We start from the raw sequence: 14,368 nt of genomic DNA on the forward strand, positions 1-14,368 counted from the left end.
TGGATGTAAGTTACAGTGGTGAATGTAAGTCACAGTGGTGGATGTAAGTCTTGATGGTGGATGTAAGTCACAATGGTGGATGTAAGTCATGGTGGTGGATGTAAGTCACAGTGGTGGATGTAAGTCATGGTGGTGGATGTAAATCACAGTGGTGGATGTAAGTCTTGATGGTGGATGTAAGTCACAGTGGTGGATGTATGTCATGGTGGTGGAGGTAAGTCACAGTGGTGGATGTAAGTCACGGTGGTGGATGTAAGTCATTGTGGTGGATGTAAGTCACAGTGGTGAATGTAAGTCACAGTGGTGGATGTAAGTCTTGATGGTGGATGTAAGTCACAATGGTGGATGTAAGTCACAATGGTGGATGTAAGTCATGGTGGTGGATGTAAGTCACAGTGGTGGATGTAAGTCATGGTGGTGGATGTAAATCACAGTGGTGGATGTAAGTCTTGATGGTGGATGTAAGTCACAGTGGTGGATGTAAGTCATGGTGGTGGATGTAAGTCACAGTGGTGGATGTAAGTCATGGTGGTGGATGTAAGTCACAGTGGCGGATGTAAGTCACAGTGGTGGATGTAAGTCATGGTGGTGGATGTAAGTCATGGTGGTGGATGTAAGTCATGGTGGTGGATGTAAGTCATGGTGGTGGATGTAAGTCATGGTGGTGGATGTAAGTCATGGTGGTGGATGTAAGTCATGGTGGTGGATGTAAGTCATGGTGGTAGATGTAAGTCATGGTGGTGGATGTAAGTCATGGTGGTGGATGTAAATCATGGTGGTGGATGTAAGTCATGGTGGTGGATGTAAGTCATGGTGGTGGATGTATGTCATGGTGGTGGATGTAAGTCATGGTGGTGGATGTAAGTCATGGTGGTGGATGTAAGTCATGGTGGTGGATGTAAGTCATGGTGGTGGATGTAAGTCATGGTGGTGGATGTAAGTCATGGTGGTGGATGTAAGTCATGGTGGTGGATGTAAGTCATGGTGATGGATGTAAGCCACGTACGGGAGTGGTGGCTGTGTTAAGAATGGTAGCAGACAGCTGTGTTTACACCTCTGGTTCTGCCGACAGTATGTGTTGTCTGTCAACACTCGGTCAACTCCACCCTTCCCCAAAACTGCCTCAGCTGCTGACGCATCCCAGGATGCTGACATCAGGGTGTCATCATCATCATCATCATCATCATCATCTACTTCACTTTCACTCACTAATGACCCTAATATCTGGAGTGAAAAACCATAATGATGGAGTGATTACAGTAGCAGGTGTGTAAGTGACCCAGAGGGCTGCCATAGTTGCTATCAGTGTAACGTCATCATCCATTAGCCAATCAGAGAGAGGGTTTCCACGGCCGACCTTTGTTTTGGGCGGCATTGTTCACTAACTAGTGTTCAGAAACCCCTGCCACCCTCCTAGTTCATCGTTCTTCAGTATCGTGAACGTAAACATCCGCTCCGTAATTTCTCAACGCTCTTTAGCATTATAAACATTCATTAATACTCTTCATAAATTGAGATTTTAAACATTTTGAAAATCTTTCTTCCTCTTCATTACGGCTGAGGACACTTCCATCAAACTGCATAAAAAAAATAAGAGAAAGTGTTTTAAGACTCGTTATTGAAGCGTTTGCAGTTTATTTTATTTGACGAGCTGGTGGACAAGGTAAGTGATGGAGGCCTGTGTTAATAACGTGTGCAGGCGAAGCATTATGGGAAGGCACTAAGACTTGTGAAACATGTGTGTGTGGGTGTGCGCGCGGGGCGGCCTTGCTATAAAAGAACCGAGCCTGGAGGCGCCGTGACCCAGCCGTCTTCACGCCCTCCTCGCGAGAGCACTGCCACCACCTCCACGCGATACTGCCTACACACCCGCCTCGTGATAGCACCTCCACGCGCCTCCGTGCTACCACGCTACCCGCCTCCGTACTCACCTGTCAAGGTAGGTGCGTAGAAGGCCTGCATTGACGTGTTGACTTCTAGTAGAGGCGAGTTGCGTCACACGGGACTCCATGTAGTCAAACTCTCTGCCAGAAATCCGTAGACTTTCTCATGATAGTCACTAAGGGATGATAGTAGAAGGAAAAGACTGTCCCGACACACATATGCAAACTATCCCCCACATACACTGACTATCTATACAAACACGCACCCTATAAACGTACATAGATAGTTAACACACACACGCACACACACTATCCATACCCCCACACACACTATCCATACATTCATTGTCTATCCAGACACTGACTACCCACATGCATTCACTATCCAGGTCAACATGTCTTGAACATGTCTGGTGTGAATAGCAGTGTCTGAAGAGCATGAACACTCAAGCAACTTAAGTAGGAATTTAGACAATTAATTGGATACATTAACTTCTTCAGCTAGTGTGAGGGATACTAACTTTCTCAGTTAGAGTGGAGGATACTAACTTCCTCGGCTAGTGTGAGGGATACCAACTTCCTCAGTTAGCGTGAAGGATACTAACTTCCTCAGTTTGTATGGAGGATACCAACTTCCTCAGCTAGTGTGCGAGGTAGCAACTTTCTCAGCTAGTGTGAGAGATGCCAACTTTTTCACCTAGTATGAAGGATGTCAACTTTCTAGGTTAGGGTGGAGGATACCAACTTTATCAGCTAGTGTGCAGGATACCAACTTCACCAGCTAATGTTGGGGATACTAACTTCATCAGCTAGTGTAAGGGGGATACCAACTTCACCAGCTATTGTGTGGGATTCTGACTTTCTCAGTTAATGTATTGGGATACCAAATGCACCAGCTAGTGGTAGGGATACTAAATTTCCTAGCTATTGAAGGGGATACTAACTTCATCAGCTAGTGTGGGGGATACCAACTTCACCAGCTAGTGTTGAGGATACTAACTTCACCAGCTATGGTGGGGGGATACTAAGATTTCTTAGCTAGTGTGGGGGATACTGGCTTCATCAGCTAGTGTGGGGGATACCAACTTACTCAGCTAGTGTGGTGGATACCAACTTCACCAGCTAGTGTGGGGGATACTAACTTCACCAGCAAGTGGTGGAGATACCAACTTCATCAGCTAATTTGTGGGATACCAACTTTCTCAGCTAGTGTGGGAGATAACTTCATCAGCTAGTGTGTGGGATACCAACTTTCTCAGCTAGTGTGGGAGATAACTTCATCAGCTAGTGTGTGGGGTGCCAAGTTTACCAGCTAGTGTGGGAGATAACTTCATCAGCTAGTGTGTGGGGTGCCAACTTTACCAGCTAGTGTGGGAGATAACTTCATCAGCTAGTGTGTGGGGTGCCAAGTTTACCAGCTAGTGTGGGAGATAACTTCATCAGCTAGTGTGTGAGGTGCCAACTTTACCAGCTAATGTGGGAGATAACTTCATCAGTTAGTGTGTGGGGTGCCAACTTAACCAGCTAGTGTGGGAGATAACTTCATCAGCTAGTGTGTGGGGTGCCAACTTTACCAGCTAGTGTGGGAGATAACTTCATCAGCTAGTGTGTGGGGTGCCAACTTTACCAGCTAGTGTGGGAGATAACTTCATCAGCTAGTGTGTGGGGTGCCAACTTTACCAGCTAATGTGGGAGATAACTTCATCAGCTAGTGTGTGGGGTGCCAACTTAACCAGCTAGTGTGGGAGATAACTTCATCAGCTAGTGTGTGGGGTGCCAACTTTACCAGCTAGTGTGGGAGATAACTTCATCAGCTAGTGTGTGGGGTGCCAACTTTACCAGCTAGTGTGGGAGATAACTTCATCAGCTAGTGTGTGGGGTGCCAACTTTACCAGCTAGTGTGGGAGATAACTTCATCAGCTAGTGTGTGGGGTGCCAACTTTACCAGCTAGTGTGGGAGATAACTTCATCAGCTAGTGTGTGGGGTGCCAACTTTACCAGCTAGTGTGGGAGATAACTTCATCAGCTAGTGTGTGGGGTGCCAACTTTACCAGCTAGTGTGAGAGATAACTTCATCAGCTAGTGTGTGGGGTGCCAACTTTACCAGCTAGTGTGGGAGATAACTTCATCAGCTAGTGTGTGGGGTGCCAACTTTACCAGCTAGTGTGGGAGATAACTTCATCAGCTAGTGTGTGGGGTGCCAACTTTACCAGCTAGTGTGGGAGATAACTTCATCAGCTAGTGTGTGGGGTGCCAACTTTACCAGCTAGTGTGGGAGATAACTTCATCAGCTAGTGTGTGGGGTGCCAACTTTACCAGCTAGTGTGGGAGATAACTTCATCAGCTAGTGTGTGGGGTGCCAACTTTACCAGCTAGTGTGGGAGATAACTTCATCAGCTAGTGTGTGGGGTGCCAACTTTACCAGCTAGTGTGGGAGATAACTTCATCAGCTAGTGTGTGGGGTGCCAACTTTACCAGCTAGTGTGGGAGATAACTTCATCAGCTAGTGTGTGGGGTGCCAACTTTACCAGCTAGTGGTGTAAGAAGTTCATTTATTAATTCTGAAGTCTAACTCTTCTTGTTTGTCACACTTCTCACTAATATTACAAAGTGTCCGCAACTTGACGAAGAAGACACATGAGCAATACTTGGTTATCTTACTCCTGAAACGTTTCGCTCGCACAGCGGGCTTCTTCAGTCGAATACAGAAGTGACGAAAATACTGGAGACAAGTCGAGAGTCGTTCCCATGAAAGATATTACTTGGGTCTTCCAGTCATCTGTTAAACATTCCAAGCTTCTTATGATGTCTTCATTACAACATCAGACGCCTAAACTAATACTTTAATACTTTAATACTAACCAATCACAGTGAAATATATATTTTTTTTTCGTTAGGTTCAGAATGATTTTGGCGAAATTATTGAAGAGACAAATTTTCGCTTGTCCTATATGGCAAGATGAACGTTGCTATTTAAGCCAAGATCGCAAGTTCTGCCTATTCGGCACGACATGTATATATATATATATATATATATATATATATATATATATATATATATATATATATATATATATATATATATATATATATATATATATATATATATATATATATATATATATATATCATATAAGAGTATGTACGGTAAGTACAAGTTCGGTCAAGTTGTATATAGTGGGTCTGGGGTCATTTAGTGACCGTGTCAGGTTGGGGTGGGCAGGGGAGGGCAGGCAACATGAAATAAAAAAACACTGCCAGAATTTGTTGTGGTAACATTGGTAGTGGGTATAAGAACAAAGGTGTGAACAGGACACCTGGTGCTGCTCACTGCTCTTCATGACCGATATGTCGACGTGTTTGAAGTTCATGAGATGGCTGTGTGTGTTAGAGGAGTTTTTGTGGTAGTCTCTCTCACATGCTTGCTGGTGTTAATTCATGCTTCGTTGTACTGCATACGTTGTACATTTGCCTGCAGAAATACAGATTATTACCATTTTTAATATTATCATTAAAGTACTTGCAGTCTCCTCTACGTATCGTTTGTCACATCTAGCACATGGTATAACGCCAGTTCAGTTTTCTTACCTATCTAGGTTTTCTCGTAGTTGTTAAGCGCTCCTTAGTGCTGGACGTTACGTTGACCGTCCTTGTTATACTTCTAGCAAGAAGTTCTGGGAGGTCATACTTAAACCTGACTGACTTCAAGTGCTGGGAATAAGTCGAGTAACCGTCTGTGTACAGTACAGCAGACAATTATATCAGCTTTTTTTCCTACGAATTATTAATAAGTGGAGTGGGTGTGTGTAGGTACAGTGTCTGAACTGTTATACAGTCTTAGACCTGCTACACAGTGTCAGGGCTGCTACACATTGTTACACCTGGTACACAGTGTTAGACCTGCTACACAGTGTTAGACCTGCTACACAGTGTTAGACCTGCTACACAGTGTTAGACCTGCTACACAGTGTTAGACCTGTTACACAGTATCTGAACTGCTATACAGTCTTAGACCTGCTTCACAGTGTCAGGGCTGCTGCACAGTGTCTGAACTGCTACACATTCTTACACCTGGTACACAGTGTTAGACCTGCTACACAATGTTAGACCTGATACACAGTGTCTGAACTGCTACACAGCGTTAGACCTGCTGCACAGTGTTAGACCTGCTACACAGTGTTACACCTGCTACACAGTGTTACACCTGCTACACAGTGTTACACCTACTACACAGTGTTACACCTGCTACACAGTGTCTGAACTGCTACACAGTGTTACACCTACTACACAGTGTTACACCTGCTACACAGTGTCTGAACTGCTACACAGAGTTAAACCTGCTACACAGTGTTAGACCTGCTGCACAGTGTTAGACCTGCTACACAGCGTTAGACCTGCTACACAGTGTTAGACCTGCTACACAGTGTTAGACCTGCTACACAGTGTTAGACCTGCTACACAGCGTTAGACCTGCTACACAGTGTCTGAGCTGCTACACAGTGTTAGACCTGCTACACAGTGTTAGACCTGCTGCACAGTGTTAGACCTGCTACACAGTGTTAGACCTGCTACACAGCGTTAGACCTGCTACACAGCGTTAGACCTGCTACACAGTGTTAGACCTGCTACACAGTGTTAGACCTGCTACACAGTGTTAGACCTGCTACACAGTGTCTGAACTGCCACACAGTGTTAGACCTGCTACACAGTGTTAGACCTGCTACACGGTGTTAGACCTGCTGCACAGTGTTAGACCTGCTACACAGCGTTAGACCTGCTACACAGCGTTAGACCTGCTACACAGTGTTAGACCTGCTACACAGAGTTAGACCTGCTACACAGTGTCTGAACTGCCACACAGTGTTAGACCTGCTACACAGTGTTAGACCTGCTACACAGTGTTAGACCTGCTACACAGTGTTAGACCTGCTACACAGTGTCTGAACTGCCACACAGTGTTAGACCTGCTACACAGTGTTAGACCTGCTGCACAGTGTTAGACCTGCTACACAGTGTTAGACCTGCTACACAGTGTTAGACCTGCTACACAGTGTCTGAGCTGCTACACAGTGTTAGACCTGCTACACAGCGTTAGACCTGCTACACAGTGTCTGAGCTGCTACACAGTGTTAGACCTGCTGCACAGTGTTAGACCTGCTACACAGTGTCTGAACTGCCACACAGTGTTAGACCTGCTACACAGTGTTAGACCTGCTGCACAGTGTTAGACCTGCCATACAAGAGTACAAGAGGAAGTACAAGAGGAGGGGCAAGAGGAAGTACAAGAGGAAGTACAAGAGGAAGTACAAGAGGCAGTACAAGAGGAAGTACAAGTGGAAGTACAAGAGGAAGTACAAGAGGAAGTACAAGAGGAAGTACAAGAGGCAGTACAAGAGGAAGTACAAGTGGAAGTACAAGAGGAAGTACAAGAGGAAGTACAAGAGGAAGTACAAGTGGAAGTACAAGAGGAAGTACAAGAGGAAGTACAAGAGGAAGTACAAGAGGAAGTACAAGTGGAAGTACAAGAGGAAGTACAAGAGGAAGTACAAGAGGAAGTACAAGAGGAAGTACAAGAGGAAGTACAAGAGGAAGTACAAGAGGAGGGGCAAGAGGAAGTACAAGAGGAAGTACAAGAGGAAGTACAAGAGGAAGTACAAGAGGCAGTACAAGAGGAAGTACAAGAGGAAGTACAAGAGGAAGTACAAGAGGAAGTACAAGAGGCAGTACAAGAGGAAGTACAAGAGGAAGTACAAGAGGAAGTACAAGAGGAGGGGCAAGAGGAAGTACAAGAGGAAGTACAAGAGGAAGTACAAGAGGAAGTACAAGAGGCAGTACAAGAGGAAGTACAAGAGGAAGTACAAGAGGAAGTACAAGAGGAAGTACAAGAGGAAGTACAAGTGGAAGTACAAGAGGAAGTACAAGAGGAAGTACAAGAGGCAGTACAAGAGGAAGTACAAGAGGAAGTACAAGAGGAAGTACAAGAGGAAGTACAAGAGGAAGTACAAGAGGAAGTACAAGAGGAAGTACAAGAGGCAGTACAAGAGGAAGTACAAGAGGCAGTACAAGAGGAAGTACAAGAGGAAGTACAAGAGGCAGTACAAGAGGAAGTACAAGAGGAAGTACAAGAGGAAGTACAAGAGGAAGTACAAGAGGAAGTACAAGAGGAAGTACAAGTAGAAGTACAAGAGGAAGTACAAGAGGAAGTACAAGAGGAAGTACAAGAGGAAGTACAAGTGGAAGTACAAGAGGGTTGGACTGTAACGTAAGGAATCTGTGTCACCAACAGTAAAATTTAGGACACAAGAATCTGTCCCAAGAGCTGGAGCCTCAGACACACTCTCTCGGGTAATCAGACACACCTGTGTACCTCCAGGCAACACATGCATCACAAGTAACAGGGCAACACAGGCTACACAGCCAAGACAGGCAGCACAGGCAACATGTGCAACTCGTGTTTATATATATATATATATATATATATATATATATATATATATATATATATATATATATATATATATATATATATATATATATATATAGTTCCTTGATAATGTGAGTAGTCACGAAAGCGCTTGGAATTTCTCTAGTCTTTCAGAGTGGTTGTTTTGCATATATATATATATATATATATATATATATATATATATATATATATATATATATATATATATATATATATATATATATATATATATATATATAGGATGGGGTCCACCTCTGGTGTAAATTGTGGGACCCACAGCCTCGGAGAATTGGATAAAAAGGTTTCAAGGAAAAATATTTGGATTTCTTCCTGAAGCCGTTTGAATATTCCACTTCCCCTACCACCCCATCTTTTTATATTTATTTTTTTTTACTAATAGGAATATTTTATTACATAATATGGTACAGAAGATTTAAGAGATACATTATTGATATAAAGGTGGCATATACGGTACATGTTGTTACGTGTGTATCACCGATTATAAGGCGAAAATCTCATCCAGCTCCTCAGAGCTGGGGCGTGTGCCCAAAATACAGCAGGCATTACCCCTTTGAACAGCCGCACTGAGCCGCTGGAACAGAAAACTAGCTGCCCTGGGATCCCTAGTTACCCTGATGAGTCTTTTTCCCAGCTCCTTAAGGAATTTAGATGCACTCTTTCCCCATGAGCCAAGGGTCTCAGAGCCTATGGGAACAAACATATAATGATGGGCAAGTTCTCCATATTTTCTAGACTTTTGGGACTCCCTGAAGCTGGCAGCTGCCCCTCCTTCCTCCCTGGTGTATTGGAGATAGGTATCAGCCAAGGTATATATATATATATATATATATATATATATATATATATATATATATATATATATATATATATATATATATATATATATATATATATATATATATATATACATATATATATACATATATGTATATATATATATATATATATATATATATATATATATATATATATATATATATATATATATATATATATATATATATATGTATGTATGTATGTATATATATGTAATATATATATATTTTTTTTTCAACAAGTCGGCCGTCTCCCACCGAGGCAGGGTGACCCAAAAAAAGAAAGAAAATCCCCAAAAAGAAAATACTTTCATCATCATTCAACACTTTCACCTCACTCACACATAATCACTGTTTTTGCAGAGGTGCTCAGAATACAACAGTTTAGAAGCATATACGTATAAAGATACACAACATATCCCTCCAAACTGCCAATATCCCAAACCCCTCCTTTAAAGTGCAGGCATTGTACTTCCCATTTCCAGGACTCAAGTTCGACTATATGAAAATAACCGGTTTCCCTGAATCCCTTCACTAAATATTACCCTGCTCACACTCCAACAGATCGTCAGGTCCCAAGTACCATTCGTCTCCATTCACTCCTATCTAACACGCTCACGCACGCTTGCTGGAAGTCCAAGCCCCTTGCCCACAAAACCTCCTTTACCCCCTCTCTCCAACCCTTTCGAGGACGACCCCTACCCCGCCTTCCTTCCCCTATAGATTTATATGCTTTCCATGTCATTCTACTTTGATCCATACTCTCTAAATGATCAAACCACCTCAACAACCCCTCTTCAGCCCTCTGACTAATACTTTTATTAACTCCACACCTTTTCCTAATTTCCACACTCCGAATTTTCTGCATAATATTTACACCACACATTGCCCTTAAACAGGACATCTCCACTGCCTCCAACCGTCTCCTCGCTGCTGCATTCACAACCCAAGCCTCACACCCATATAAGAGTGTTGGAACTACTATACTTTCATACATTCCCTTCTTTGCCTCCATAGATAACGTTTTTTGTCTCCACATATACCTCAATGCACCACTCACCTTTTTTCCCTCATCAATTCTATGATTAACCTCATCCTTCATAAACCCATCCGCCGACACATCAACTCCCAAGTATCTGAAAACATTCACTTCTTCCATACTCCTCCTCCCCAATTTGATATCCAATTTTTCTTTATCTAAATCATTTGACACCCTCATCACCTTACTCTTTTCTATGTTCACTTTCAACTTTCTACCTTTACACACATTCCCAAACTCATCCACTAACCTTTGCAATTTTTCTTTAGAATCTCCCATAAGCACAGTATCATCAGCAAAAAGTAACTGTGTCAATTCCCATTTTGAATTTGATTCCCAAAAATTTAATCCCACCCCTCTCCCGAACACCCTAGCATATATATATATATATATATATATATATATATATATATATATATATATATATATATATATATATATATATATATATATATATATATATTGTTATTATCACACTGGCCGATTCCCACCAAGGCAGGGTGGCCCGAAAAAGAAAAACTTTCACCATCATTCACTCCATCACTGTCTTGCCAGAAGGGTGCTTTACACTACAGTTTTTAAACTGCAACATTAACACCCCTCCTTCAGAGTGCAGGCACTGTACTTCCCATCTCCAGGACTCAAGTCCGGCCTGCCGGTTTCCCTGAACCCCTTCATAAATGTTACTTTGCTCACACTCCAACAGCACGTCAAGTATTAAAAACCATTTGTCTCCATTCACTCCTATCAAACACGCTCACGCACGCCTGCTGGAAGTCCAAGCCCCTCGCACACAAAACCTCCTTTACCCCCTCCCTCCAACCTTTCCTAGGCCGACCCCTACCCCGGCTTCCTTCCACTACAGACTGATACACTCTTGAAGTTATTCTGTTTTGCTCCATTCTCTCTACATGTCCGAACCACCTCAACAACCCTTCCTCAGCCCTCTGGACAACAGTTTTGGTAATCCCGCACCTCCTCCTTACTTTCAAACTACGAATTCTCTGCATTATATTCACACCACACATTGCCCTCAGACATGACATCTCCACTGCCTCCAGCCTTCTCCTCGCTGCAACATTCATCACCCATGCTTCACACCCATATAAGAGTGTTGGTAAAACTATACTCTCATACATTCCCCTCTTTGCCTCCAAGGACAAAGTTCTTTGTCTCCACAGACTCCTAAGTGCACCACTCACCCTTTTCCCCTCATCAATTCTATGATTCACCTCATCCTTCATAGACCCATCCGCTGACACGTCCACTCCCAAATATCTGACTACATTCACTTCCTCCATACTCTCTCCCTCCAATCTGATACCCAATCTTTCATCACCTAATATTTTTGTTATCCTCATAACCTTACTCTTTCCTGTATTCACTTTTAATTTTCTTCTTTTGCACACCCTACCAAATTCATCCACCAATCTCTGCAACTTCTCTTCAGAATCTCCCAAGAGCACAGTGTCATCAGCAAAGAGCAACTGTGACAACTCCCACTTTATGTGTGATTCTTTATCTTCTAACTCCACGCCTCTTGTCAAGACCCTCGCATTTACTTCTCTTACAACCCCATCTATAAATATATTAAACAACCACGGTGACATCACACATCCTTGTCTAAGGCCTACTTTTACTGGGAAATAATTTCCCTCTTTCCTATGTACTCTAACTTGAGCCTCACTATCCTCGTAAAAACTCTTCACTGCTTTCAGTAACCTACTTCCTACACCATACACCTGCAACATCTGCCACATTGCCCCCCTATCCACCCTGTCATACGCCTTTTCCAAATCCATAAATGCCACAAAGACCTCTTTAGCCTTATCTAAATACTGTTCACTTATATGTTTCACTGTAAACACCTGGTCCACACACCCCCTACCTTTCCTAAAGCCTCCTTGTTCATCTGCTATCCTATTCTCAGTCTTACTTTTAATTCTTTCAATAATAACTCTACCATACACTTTACCAGGTATACTCAACAGACTTATCCCCCTATAATTTTTGCACTCTCTTTTGTCCCCTTTGCCTTTATACAAAGGAACTATGCATGCTCTCTGCCAATCCCTAGGTACCTTACCCTCTTCCATACATTTATTAAATAATTGCACCAACCACTCCAAAACTATATCCCCACCTGCTTTTAACATTTCTATCTTCAACCCATGAATCCCAGCTGCCTTACTCCCTTACTGCCTCACGAACTTCCCCCACACTCAAAACTGGCTCTTCCTCACTCCTACAAGATGTTATTCCTCCTTGCCCTATACACGAAATCACAGCTTCCCTATCTTCATCAACATTTAACAATTCCTCAAAATATTCCCTCCATCTTCCCAATACCTCTAACTCTCCATTTAATAACTCTCCTCTCCTATTTTTAACTGACAAATCCATTTGTTCTCTAGGCTTTCTTAACTTGTTAATCTCACTCCAAAACTTTTTCTTATTTTCAACAAAATTTGTTGATAACATCTCACCCACTCTCTCATTTGCTCTCTTTTTACATTGCTTCACCACTCTCTTAACCTCTCTCTTTTTCTCCATATACTCTTCCCTCCTTGCATCACTTCTACTTTGTAAAAACTTCTCATATGCTAACTTTTTCTCCTTTATGTATATATATATATATATATATATATATATATATATATATATATATATATATATATATATATATATATATATATATATATATATATATATATATATATATATATGTATATGCAATATATATATGTATATGCAATATATATATATATATATATATATATATATATATATATATATATATATATATATATATATATATATATATATATATATATATATATATATATATATATACACGGACTGGCAGAGAGAGAGAGCGAGAGCACACACACACACACACACACACACACACACACACACATACACACCCCCCCCGCACACACACACACACACACACACACACACACACACACGGGGCCAGGAGCTCGGACTCGACCCCCGCAACCTCAACTAGGTGAGTACACACACACACACAGTGTCTTGTACGGACACATCACAAACACACCATTGAAGGTGGTGACAGTTCCACACAGTGTTTGACACTGTTTGACACATCTTCCTAACTTAGTATTTAGTCTCTCGCTCTCTCTCTCTCTCTCTCTCTTCTCTAGTGGGTACAGAGAGGATAGATAAAGCAAAAGGTTGATAGACAGTCATGACACCACACAGGCAGCCCCACAGCAAAGGTTACTGACAAACATTGACCCACACAGGAAGACAGTGAGATACAGAGAGACAGACAGAGAGAAACAGGCAGACAGAAATAGGTAAATTGGTCAATTAACAAAACCTCATTTAATATTAAGTCCTTTCTAAAAATTTTCTCATATACGTGTAAAGATATATTTTTTCATTTATGTTAATGTAAAAATTAATAATTTTGTACCAAAAGAACCTTAGAAAACTTACCTAACCTTATTATAACAAGCGTAATTTAATTTAACCTAATCCAACTAAATATATTTTAGATAAGTTTACAATAACTTAATAATAAACAAACACAACGAAATATATTTTTTTAGACACATGTACAACATCTGGATATCTTTATTGTAGACGTTTCGCCATCCAGTAGCTTTATCAATACAGATTCTAGGACATAATTAGAAGACAGTAGAACTATATACAAAAGATGAGGTAGTCAGTCCCTCAGCCTTGGAGTTAGTGTTCACAGCATCGTGGTGGTGGAGAATCTGGAGCAAAGGCAAGAAGACTGGCGGTTATATAGGCGTCAGTGGATAAGGACGTGTAGCAGACGAGGGCAGTCACTGGTAGGCGGGATTCCCCAATGGAAGTAGGTCCTTCCCAAAGAGATGGGTTAGTTGTAGCAGCCGTGAAGAAGGTCTTGTAGATGTCCTCTGAACCAAGATTCCATGATGTTGCAGTGTCTGACAAGTTGTGCAAGAAAGGTATAAAATACCGACAAAATGATTATGCCCTATCCAGATGTTGCACATGTGTCTAAACTTTCATATTGTCGGTATTTTATACCTTTCTTGCACATATATTTTTTCGTTAGGTTCAGAATGATTTTTGCGAAATCATTATAAAGCAAGAGGAGCGTTGCTTTATAAGCCAGAATCGC

General features: G+C 41.9%; 1 protein-coding gene across 2 annotated transcripts in view; it reads left to right on the forward strand.

Annotated features, from left to right (window-relative positions):
- Positions 1–1,802: 1,802 nt before the first annotated feature.
- The window catches only part of LOC128685325 (ribosome-binding protein 1), a 380,271-nt gene continuing 367,705 nt past the window's right edge, over positions 1,803–14,368 (forward strand). Inside the window, exon 1 of one of the 2 annotated variants that reach the window (XM_070083027.1) lies at positions 1,803–1,939. The gene's annotated coding sequence lies outside the window, so the exon portion shown is untranslated. Of the gene's footprint in view, positions 1,944–14,368 lie in introns of both variants that reach the window. The other variant, XM_070083028.1, reaches the window with a different exon arrangement.

Source organism: Cherax quadricarinatus, chromosome 8, assembly GCF_038502225.1.
Source record: "Cherax quadricarinatus isolate ZL_2023a chromosome 8, ASM3850222v1, whole genome shotgun sequence".
Classification (NCBI taxonomy): Eukaryota; Metazoa; Arthropoda; class Malacostraca; order Decapoda; family Parastacidae; genus Cherax; species Cherax quadricarinatus.